Raw genomic sequence first — 12,502 nt, forward strand, 5'->3', positions numbered from 1 at the left:
CCCCCCCCCCCCCCGCTGGTGTCTTGGGTAGTGTGGCTTCTGGAGAAAGCCAAAATTCAGATTCACCATGTATCCTGTATGCTTTGGGCTTCACTTTTATGAGAGTCTAGCCAACTCAAATACAAAATGAGGGTAGAATATTACTCTGTAAACTGTTGTAAGTATTCAAAATAATTGCACATATAAGGGATACTACTTTTATGGAGGAGCGATCCTCTGGGACTTTATGCAGGGCGAACAGAAAGAAACACTAAGTGGTCTTCTCAAAAACAATATTTTAGCAATTGCTGTTTTCCCAAACTGTGGAACCACAGGAAGACTGTAACTGGAATCAGGCAGTTTCTTTCTGACTTGGCCTCCATCCACACACAGGATTGTCAGAACCCTAGACCCCTTCTGGACTTTATCACCTTTCTAGAAATCACCAGCAGGTCCTTGGAGGGTCTTACATAAACACAGTTCTCACAAAAATGACTGACTGCTCTGTGAGGGCAGAGGGCATGTGCATTCATCGTTTGTTGCTCCAGCCCTGAGGTCAATGGCCTGCACACAGCAGACAGAACAACATCTGCCTATTTGAAGAATTAATGAGTGAATGAAGAACCATCTCCAGAGGGGATGTTGTCCTTTGCACCTCCTGGTCAAGGCCCCCAGGTCCCAGGCCACTGTTCTCTGCCACCCATGCAGTATCTGGGGCTCTAGCTTTCCATGGCTACTTCCTGTCTCTGTTGTTGTCTGCATAGATGGTCTCAACTATTTCCTCCACTCGGTTCCTTAACTCCAAGTATCCCAAAAGTTACTTTGCAGAAGAGAGGAAGAGGAGTTATAATAGTTACTTACCCGTAGTGGCTATTTTTAGGTCCTACTCTACTCCTTTATGTATGATATCTAATTTAAATTCCCATACCATGACTATGAGATTGATTCTGGTAATATCAGCATTATTACCCATTAGGAAACAAAGACTTTGAAACTGTAAGTAACATACCCAAAGTCACATAGCTAATAGTAAATGCACAGCTTGGATTTAAAACAAGTCTCTCTGAAATTAAAAGTCAGCTATGCTAGATGGTTTCTCTAATGCCTTCCTTCTATTTCTTATAGAGATTTTAGTACTACTGTTCTTTATTTTTATTTTCTCTTTGTTATGGCCAGCACTCAACACCAGAACTGAGCTACGATGGTGAAACCAAAGGATGGGTGTTGGGCCAAAGGTTAAACTGTGTAAGAGACAGCAGGCTGTCCATGAAATCAACCATTTCCTCCCATGATGCTGGACTAAGCCCTTCTCACTTCAGTGCTCTTTTCCAATAGAGCACATTCTTGTCCATGAGGCTCCCAGGGCTTTCAAGCAAGTAGGCCCATCCAAATGGCCTTCCAGATGGGCCCAGCTGATTCTGTATTTATAGCAATTACCTACCACCCTGTACTCAGTGATCCTTTCTGCCACATGGCTTTATATATGGCCATTCCTTTCAGTGTCTTCATTAAATGACATTGGAAAGCAACTTGATATAAAGCTGATATAGTCTGAGTTCATCAACTTTAGCAATGTATCTTGACACAGGATTTAAGCTGGACAGTCTGGAGGAGGAGCAACATAGCATGAACCTTGCACTGGGTTTCCCACTGGCAGTGTTATTCTCCCATCTTTTGGCTTAGATAAACGAGAGGACCCCAATAGCTCAGAGTCTGAGAGTGTGAATTTCAGCCTACCACCTAAAACACTAAGAGTCTATTTTGCTAACTAAAGAAGAATATAGATGCTTTGAAAATCAGAAGTGGCTAGAAAGTCTGACTTTTACTTTCTTCTCGTGGAACATTCTAGCTGTTGTTACTAAATATAGGGGGTGTAGATAAAAACAAAATTCTATGTGGACCTGTTTATGGAGCTGTTAGCCCAGTAGATGTGTATGGCGCACTTGGGTTTGGATCCTGGTTCTGCCACACTTTTCACAGTATAATTTTTTTTTTTGAAATTTTTAGTTTAATTTATTTGCTTTTAATTTTTTAAATGTTTATTTTTGAGAGAGAAAGAGACAGAGCATGAGCTGAGCAGAGGAGGAGCAAAGAGAGAGAGGGAGACAGAATCCAAAGCAGGCTCCAGGCTCTGAGCTGTCAGCATGGAGCCCTGACACGGGGCTTGAACTCATGAACTGTGAGATCATGACTTGAGCTGAAGTTGGTTGCTTAACCAACCAAGCCACCCAGGTGCCCCTCGCGGTATAATTTGGAACCAGTTTCTTATGCTAATTCTAATTCCTTTTCTTGAGTGGCAAGGGTAAGTAAGTTTCTCCTGTGCTACAGGGCTATTATGAAGATAAAAGAGAGAGTGAAAGGGAGACACAGCACAACCCTAAATTTACCCACTTGAGGGTCCACCTGAAGAATAGGTAATATCCCAAGCCTCACATGAAGTTGACATAGAAACCTGGCATCCTGAAGTTCTCTAAGGCAGGAGGCTTACTCAAGAAATTGAATCTCGGGGAGGGAGACTGGAAAGAGAACACAGGAAGAGCCCTAGCTCTGAAACACATTGAATTACCAGATGCTGCTGCCAGAATTTACAAAGGGGCAAAAGCCATATTCTGTTTATTTTTAATGCAGCAGAATCCTGCTGTAGCAGACAGCGAACCACCTGGGAGGGTAGAAAGTGAGATCTGGTCTAGGCGCTCTATTTACTTGTTATATGACCATGGGAAAGCCATTCAAGCGCCTTGGAGGCTCAGATTTCAATACATAAAATAGGAGTAACAGTACCTTCTTGGCAGACCTCATGGGGCTATAATGATAATGCTGACAATAATAATGTTACCTTTATTTTTAAAATATTTTTTAACATTTATTTATTATTGAGAGACAGAGAGAGACAGGGCATGAGCATGGGAGGGACAGAGACGGGGGGAGACACAGAATCTGAAGCAGGCTCCAGGCTCTGAGCTGTCCGCACAGAGCCAGACACAGGGCTCGAACCCACAAACCACGAGATCATGACCTGAGCTGAAGTCGGACGCTTGACTGACTGAGCCACCCAGGCTGTTAGTTAAAATGATTTAACTAACCAATCATTTCATGTAAAGGCTTTGTATGTACTAACTCATTTGCTTTGTCACATCAATGAATTAAGAAGATACTAGTTATTTCAAATTTACAGATGAGAAGACTGACACTTAAAGATATTCTCTAATGTGTCACCTGCTAACAAATGCAAGTTCTGTGGTTAGGATGTAAGGCCACGTCCACTTCATAGCAAGGTCTATTTAATTCTGTTCTGTACCAGAGCATGGTCCTCTCAAAAAAAAAAAAAAAAAGCATAAAACTTCCTATCTCACCATCGTAATTTTGACTAATATTAACCAAAGGGAATTATTACTATTGCTACTTTTGGATATTAATACCACAGCCATATGAGCCTGGGAAAAAGTGAATCAAAGATATGCATGATTAAAGCTGTTTAACAATGGACAAATCAAGCCCAGAAGATGATGATTTTCCTGAAAACAACAGCCTTAAGTAGCTGTATCATTTCTTAGTCAGTCTGACTTCCTGAATGGAATCACAGACTGGTGATTTAACAGAGGTTATGGGGGGAAGTTCCAAAAGCTAAGGACCTTCCGGCTGGTTGGAATAAATCACACACTCTTTTTAAAAAAATTTTTTTCCCAACCTTTATTTATTTTTGGGACAGAGAGACAGAGCATGAACGGGGGAGGGGCAGAGAGAGAGGGAGACGCAGAATCGGAAACAGGCTCCAGGCTCTGAGCCATCAGGCCAGAGCCTGACGCGGGGCTCGAACTCACGGACCACGAGATCGTGACCTGGCTGAAGTCGGACGCTTAACCGACTGCGCCACCCAGGCGCCCCAATCACACACTCTTAAGGAGATCCCCAAGCTTTCTAATTCAAAGGGAAACCCTGTGGAATAAGTAGTTGATCAAAAGCAACCAAATACACTGAGCACCATGCATTCTCTTCTGATTGCTACTGATCCCCTGTGAGTTAGGTATTACTCTCCTCATTGCTAAAATGGATGCTCAGAGAGGATGAGCCACTTATCCAAGGTCACACAGTTTATAGTATTAATAATAACTGACATTTGCTTTTTTCTTCCCCTCGGCATGTGCCTGAGACTGTTCTAATCAGTGTATTAATTCACCTAATTGTTAAAATGACCCTATTGGGCAAGTACTTGGTAGCTAAGCTACCAAGTTTTGCCATTTCTTGGATTAAGAAACTGAGGGGCAAATGTGAATTGTCCAGTTGGAAGGTGGGGTGGATAGGGTGTGAACCCAAGCTGGCCTGATTCCCTGGGCTACATTCCTTCCGCCATGTAACGACTGCCATGGTGCCCTGGCTACTCTACCATGGGGAGAAGGACTGAAGGATAATGTAGACAAGGTCAGTAACCCCCATGCCATCTAGAAATGGAAAGTCTAAAAGGCAGTGTCTGCTCCTCGCCTTGATCTCTGCAGAAATAGAGATGATACCTCCCTGTGACAGTGCTAAGTGACAATTCTGAGTGTAAATGTGTTTTTTGGCACAAATTGTCCTGTCCTAATAGTCTTGATTATAATTATAAAATAATGGGTTTCTGAAAGGCTGCAAGCAGTTCTGGGAATGGCAATAAGGGTTTGGAAACGACATGTTGTTTATGCGAGAAGTGTTTTGTTGAAAATTAAACCCACGTTTAGGAGAAAGGATTGTGTTGTATGCTCTTAAGAAACTAACTCACTATGTAATTAAATCAAAACCAGCCAGTTGCCAATTTGAGCTCTTGTCTCACACTAATGACACCCCGTTTCCCATGAGCCAAGCAACATGACTGACCTAAAAAAAACCCAGCCTGGATCTTATCCACTGCCCCCAAGAACCTCGCTCCTCTATTTCCCTGGGGGCCCTGTGAGATGCGGTTGCAAAGCCCATCTTCTTCAGGGGATTCTATCTTATCTTTCCCTTTAGATTCTTGTTGGTCTTCTCACCTCCACACAAAGAAAGAATGAGCACTTACTGTTAAAGGGATTTTCTGGGAGGCACTATATGGAAATAAGGAGTTTTTAAAAAAAGGATGTGAAAAAGTTTTAGAGGCTCTGAACTTCTCACAAAATCCCCAGAGAAACTGTCTCTGACTTCATTTCTTAGAAGGGTAACAGAAGTCTCTCTTCTCTGTTCCAAAATCCCAAAGTTACATTAAGCTACTAAACCTACCATGTTTTCTTGTGTCTCTAGGTCACTCTCTCTCTCTATCTGTTCTATGTTCTTCTAGCATCTTCCCTCACCCTTCATTTGTACTCAATCTATTTCCACCAAGGACTTTAGGCAGCTTACAATTGAGATAGTTTTAATAGAACTATTAAAAATGGAAACAGTGTATCAAGATGATGAAGTTTACCACCTCCGGCTTTTTAAAAAGCGCTTGGCTTAAGAATCACTTGAGGACGTTAATTATCTATTTCCATCCATTTTTCTAGATGTGTTTATGATCTTTATTGTTGAAAATTCTGATTTAGTATCAGAGATGGGGCTTAAGGAATCTGTATTTTGAAAGGTTGCCCAAGTGATTTTAAGGCACAGACAGATCTGAGAATGACAGTCATAATAGAAAATGGAGGATAATACCCCACATTTAATATGGTTACTGGTTTTGTCCTTGAGATTTATTGCTACTATTCATAACAGCCAAGGCAAGGTCAACGGGATGGAATATGTGATCCTTCTTATCAAGGGAAATAAGACACTCCCTATTGGTCAGACAGTTTCTTTCTTTCACACTGTATGGTTATTCCCCTCATCCTCCCAGGTCAGACCCGATGGGATGCTAATGGTGGCCTAGTTGATTCTGAGCTTACAATACCCATTTAGATCTTGTGACCTAGGCTCTTGCCCACTTCTCCTAGTTCCTCCTAGTGTGGTTCCGATTTTCCTTCTTCACGCTCTAGAATAGCTGAGACCCGGCATAAGCTTATACCAGAAACATGTCATGGTCTGCTCTGGGCTCTCTGAGCCATCCGCTGCCAATTCTGGTTTTCTGATTTTTATTGCAAAATAAATAAAAATAAAATCTGCCCGCTGTACTTTCACAAACTGACCACTCAGCTTGCCTTTGACAATCAAGATTCCAAAAATAGTTTTCTCTGGGAAACACCAGGATCTCCGATGCAAAGGCTAGCTGAGTCATTGTCAGTCTTCCCAGGAACCTCTTTTTCAATATTGTTGGGAGGCAAGTGGGGCAGTGAGCACTGAAGGTTGATATTCAGTAGATTTTGTCCTTTAAGGCTGAGATCCTGAATCCTCTGGTGGAGTGTACTGCTCCCCAGTGGGGAGGTATTTGCTGTAGAAACTTTCCAACTGCAAAGAGCACTTTTGAAATTCATGGCAGAGAGCAACTCTCTGGCTAGAGCTGTGTATCCTTTACACACAACATCTTTGGCTGGATTGGCTGTAGTTGCAGTGTCTCGTCCAGGTCTGGGAACTAACCCCAAAGAACAGGGAACACCCTTCTCAGTTATTAGAATATTTGCTGCTGAGATTAGGTAAGTAAGCAGAGGCAGCCGTAGTGTGGGTGAGAGCTTTGCCCTGGATTCAAGTCTCTCGTCTATGAAATGAGACACTGGGGCTGTGTCAGCATTTTCCAAAGTGTGGTATGTTGGTAATCGAGATGATTTTATGCAGTTAACAGATGAGTAACTACCTTTAATGATTATCTATATATTCTCATGTTTTTTTTTCCTACTTCTAATAGGTTGTAAATAGTAAGGAATATGATCCCTTAAAAATATTTTTAAGTTTATAATGCAAGCCTTTTTAGGAAAAAATCAAGAACAAAAATAGAAAACAAAATGAATAATGCAAGAGGTACGCAGATGTGGAAAAAAAATTGATATTGCATGAGAAAGTTTGCCTATTGGAAAGCAGTGGACCAAATGGCTGCTGAGGGTCAGGCCAGCTCTCTGACATTCTAGTATGTTCACTTCTCCAGGACTATTTCCTTATCTCTAAAATGCAGGGGTTGGAGTAAATGTCCTTTATGGCCATTCTATCTATGATTCCAGGCATAACTCCATCATACAGATGTTCCATCACCCTTAACATGTGGTTCTAGCATCTTAAAACTTGTGATATTGTATGAAAATGGGAGACTCAATAGTAAATTCAGGGTTTATTCATGCATTTATAATTTCTCCCATTCGCCCTCATTTCTGGTAAAGGCTCAGCTATCAACCGAGTTGAGTGGCAGGTGAAAGACTATGGAAGAAGGGATTAGGACAACTGGATGGTGCACTGACCTCACCACTATCTGTTTAACAGTTTCTCGATCTCTTGTCCTCTTTGTCCATGGGGTGCATGGTTTATACAGGCACTTTGACAGATAGGAATCACTTGCATGAATCAGATGGAACAGAGGATTCAAGAAAGTTCATGCAAGTAGTATGTAAATCAGAAAAGTTAGTATCACACTGGATTCAAAAGTCCTTGAAGGGAGGGTTTCTCTTCCAAATTGTATGTTTCAATTGTATAAACCAAGAATACCTCCCAGCTTTCCCACTCATTTAAAAAGCTGCAAAATTAACACATGTGTCAGTTTTATAAGACTCTTCTATATTTTAGCAACATGTTACTTGGCTACTTTGAATTACCTTAAGGAGAAAACTGCAGTTTGTCTAAATCCAAGCACCTCCTTGCACTACAACGCTTGCTATTATCCTTCCCCTTTGCCGCACTTGACATGTAAAGTGATATCTCACAAGCTCCCAAACAGTTAGCTATGGAGGCACGGTCTGACCCCTGGTGTTTTCCACCATCTGCGAATTCTTGCCAGTTAAGAGTAAACACTCTGTGTAAATTTCATAATTGGCGCTTGATAATAGCAGAGACCTCTGGTTACTCATTCCTTCCTGCTCTCTTTCTTAAAATGCCATCCACCACTATCCCTTCTATCCTTCTATCACCGTGGGGCTGCTATCACCCCGCAGCCATATGCCACTGCAAACAGCCACCAAAGATGCACTCAGTGGCCAGGCTGCCAGACCTTCCAGGCACTTTCCCTTCTCAAGCGGCGAGGTCAAGCCGCCGCCTTCCCAAGCTGTGGCATCTTCCTCTAAATCATTCTTCCTCCTTTGCCTGCTGCAGGCCCCTGTCTTTGCCCTTTTCTGGCTCCCAGAACAGTTTTGAAAAGAAACTTGTCCAATTATCTGGTGTTCAATTCTGGTGCCATTCTCATCTGTCTAAATGTCACTCCGATCTTCCTTCCTTCGCACCTTCTTACTGGGCACAAAGTCAGTGCTTGCCCGGGAAGTCCTGTCTCCCACTCTGTCGTGAACTGCCAGTATCCTGCCTTCTCAGTTTTTGAATTTCTTTCTCCCTTTACTCTTTCCCTTCCCTTCTTATCTGTGAACTTCATTACCTGCTTCTGCACGTGACAATGCCTACTGCATTCCCCAAAGAATGTGCCTTTTCTTCTTCTAACATATTGGGAAGAATGTGAGCTCGGGAATCAGATCTGTTTTCTGATGCCAAGGCTTAGAGAACCTGTCTTGTTCACCTCGGCTGTAAAATGAGTATACTGAGACCTACCTACCTCTCAGATTTGTTGGCAGTTTCATTAGCTAGAGTAAAGCTCTCACTTTCCTTTATCTCCTTGAAAGTTGTCCTTATTTTATTAATCCTTCCATCTGTTATTTACGGAGAAGCTACCCTATGGTGGCACACTGCAAGGCACGTGAGGTGGCAGATAAACAACAAGACATGTTCCCGAAGTTGTGGGGTTAAGATTCAAGTTGGTTAGCGAGATGTGCCAACAAATAATTAACACACACACACACACACACACACACACACACACACTCTTAAGCCAACATGGCAGGGGTGGGGGTGGCTTGTTCTGCTTAGAAGCAATCACGGAAGGCTTTACAGAGGAGGTGCTATTTGACCTAGACATTTAAAAAAAATTTTTTTTTAAATGTTTATTTTTGAGACAGAGAGAGACAGAGAATGAATGGGGGAGGGTCAGAGAGAGGAAGACACAGAATCTGAAACAGGCTCCAGGCTCTGAGCTGTCAGCACAGAGCCTGATGCGGGGCTCGAACTCACAGACCGCGAGATCATGACCTGAGCCTAAGTCGGCCGCTTAACCGACTGAACCACCCTGGTGCCCCTTGACCTAGACATTTTAAAAGACTAGCTCTGCAGGTGGATCATATTGGAGGCTGAGGAAAAGGAACTCTTGAGAAAAGAAATAGGGGCACCTGGGGGCTCAGTTAGTTGGGAGCCCGACTTCGGCTTTGGTCATGATCTCATGGCTCATGAGTTCGAGCCCCACGTTGGGCTCTGTGCTGACAGCTCAGAGCCTGGAGCCTCCTTCACATTCTGTGTCTCCCTCTCTCTCTGCTCCTCCCCAGCTCATGCTCTCTCTCTCTCTCTCTCAAAAATGAATAAAGAGATGTTTTTAAAATAAAAGAAATAGCACACACATGAAATATTAATACAAGGGCATGGCTATAGCACAGAGGGGTGGAAAAGAACATAGTAGAAATAGTTAATTGGGTAGATGCCAATCATTAATTGACATCAGTTGACCCTGGCAAAGTCATCTAACGGACTGTTTCTCAGTTTGTTCATCTTTCAGTTAAGGATAATGTATTAAACAAGTTAACACAAATAAAGGGCAAGCCACCCAACAGTCACTCAAAAATACTAATTCTTCGGGTGCCTGGGTGGCTCAGTTAAGTGTCTGGCTCTTGATATCAGATCAGGTCATGATCTCATGATTTATGAGATTGAGCCCTGCTAACAGTGTGGAACCTGCTTGGGATTCTCTCTCTCTCTCTCTCTCTCTCTCTCTCTCTCTCTCTCTGTCTCCCTCTCTCTTTTTTCTCTGTGCCCCTTGTGCTCTCTCTCAAAATAAATAAACATTTAAAAAATACTGATTCTTTTTGTGTACTTTTGTTAAGAGATGGGGAAGATACCATGAGAATGAAAGCCCAGATAATTCCCCAGCATCAGGCCCACTGGATTGCAGTGTCTGGAACTTATAGGGCCCAAATTCTCATCCTGGTGTTGCTGCAACCAGGCTGTGTGACTATGGGGATGTTATAGATCAGATCTGAGAAACTGTGACTTGTGATTTGTTGTGTTTTAAAAGCTGAGAATTGGGGGTGACCCCACCCTCCATTTCAAGAAACAAGACATTCTGGAATGTCACAACATCTGGGGTGGAGGAGTCACTGAGTAAGGGGAATGTGTCACTGGTGGTAAAACCGTTGTCAGTTGCATAACAGGGTTATATAATTTCTCCTTCCCCTATTTCTATGCCAGAGAGTCAAAGATTCATGACATGGCAGTTTTACTTCCCCGAAGGAGACATTGCAGTTGACTAAAATCAATCACTTAGATATTAGCAGCTGTAGAGCCAGCGACCAGAGAATATTCACTGAGTGCACAGTTTCCTACCAGATGGTGAAAAGGTACAGAGAGAAGAGACCACTACCTCCTGCCCTCAAGGAGATACTACTTGAGCAATAGGGACATAAGGGGGAACACCAGAAAAAGAAATCTTCCAAAGGACTCTGTACAACAGGGTGTGTTCACATGGCAGGCTTAGTTAGGCCTGGGCTCCCCTGTGTCTCTCTACACATCTCCTGCTCTGTGTAATGTCACAGGGACAGAAAGAGGCATGATCTAGATTGGAATCACATCTGCCTGGTCCACTGCAGGATGCTGCCTGTGTATGAGGCAGACACTGGAGTCGAGGTGGTAGTTAGCAGTAGCAAAATGATATGAAAACCACTACGACTGATAAGAAAAGAACTGGGCAGAGGTGGAAGGATGTGGGTGGGGAAACATGTGGGAGAATAACTGGAGCATTTCTGCTGACTCTTGTGGTGTGTGTGTGTGTGTGTGTGTGTGTGTGTGTGGTCATTTTAGAAACTTTTGTTCAACACTCTATTCAATGTAGGAATTCCTCCCACTATCTTAAAACAGTACGAATTAAAATGATACTAATGAAAAACATAAATAATTATGAATTTCATGTATACTAAATAAGGCAGCCTTTGGGCTGTTACCATGTTCCAGGCAGTAATGCTGGGTGTTTTACAGCCGTCACTCCATTTAATGTCCCCAGAAGCCCTGAGAGGTGGCTGTCATCATCACCATTTGGGCAGAGGAGGAGAATGACCATCAGGGAGGTTGAACGGCTTCTTCCAAACCACTTAGCCAGTATATCACAGCCGGTGAGACGTAAGACTGGAATCCATGTGGGTTCAGGAATCCATCCTGATTCCAAACCCTTCCCTCCAATATCTCTTACACATAACTGTTCCGCTTATACCTGCAACTCCAGGGATGGGGCTGATTATTCTCCAGAGCATCTCATTTCATGGTTTGACAGCTCTGTTGACAGGGGTAGGGATAGAAAGATTTAAATGGAGCCCAAGTCAGCCTTCCTCTGCATCATTGTTGGACTAGTATTTTTCACCTGTGATGTGGAAAAGGGCTGATACTTGTTGCTTTGCAGGTGTGGGGAGGTGAAATAGAGCCTTGTCCAGAAGGGGAGTTGGAGTCAGACTCCGCCCTTTGCTCATCAGGAGCTCTTGGCCAGCTGGGAGCAAAACACCATTGTCCTGGGGTAGGGACACCATTCTTGGAGAAGTTTCCTGCAGAGTCTCTTATTTTTCCAACTTGGCTGTTCCCCCCTCTACAAGTCACTGACTGAGCTGTTTGGGAGGTAGGAAATGCTTAAGGAATGCACACAGAGGTTCCTTCCTCTATGACCTCCACAGTAATGTAGTTTGTCTGTGCTGCTCACCCGTTCCTCTCCAGTATACTAGGGTGTTTAATGTCATGTGTTCACAAGAAATGGGGCAACGCATGTAAGACACTCAGCATGGTGCTGGGCACATACTTCCTACATGGTTCATGTGTGGTCAGCTTCTGTAACCAGCTTCTGAGCAGATGTTCAATGGGACATCCAGAAGCAGTAGACTGGAGTTCTTACAGGCATGGAAACTGGAGGAAGCAACTGAGAATCCCTATCTGGTAGTCTCCCTGCCCCCGCCCCCCCCCCCCCACCCATAGCCCAGAAGGGAGAATAGACATTAATACCAGAATCCCTTGCCAACTCATTTAAAAACCTTGACTGAGCTCATGCTATCTGCCAGGCTCTGAAGGGGAGTGATATTAAAAACAAAACGAAACAAAACAAAGCATGCCCTCCTCGCTCAGGAAGGTCAAAGTCAAGCACAGTATACGGGAAAGGGCAGTGGAATGGACCCTTCCCTAAGAGTGCACACGTGGTGCCATGGCTGACCAGGCAGCCAATTGCTAACTGGGGCTTACCTATGGGGAGAGCTTCCTCCATGGCCAGTATTCTTCAATGTGCATGATGTGAATGCACTCATTTATCCGTCCCATTATACAGATAGCAACACAAGGCACAGAGCAGCGGACAACTGAGCCCTAGATCATCGCAAGCCCAGAGGTCACTGAAGCGTGATTTGAAGTACTC

The sequence above is a fragment of the Herpailurus yagouaroundi genome, unplaced genomic scaffold, assembly GCF_014898765.1.
Source record: "Herpailurus yagouaroundi ecotype Mexico unplaced genomic scaffold, PumYag 160, whole genome shotgun sequence".
NCBI lineage: Eukaryota > Metazoa > Chordata > Mammalia > Carnivora > Felidae > Herpailurus > Herpailurus yagouaroundi.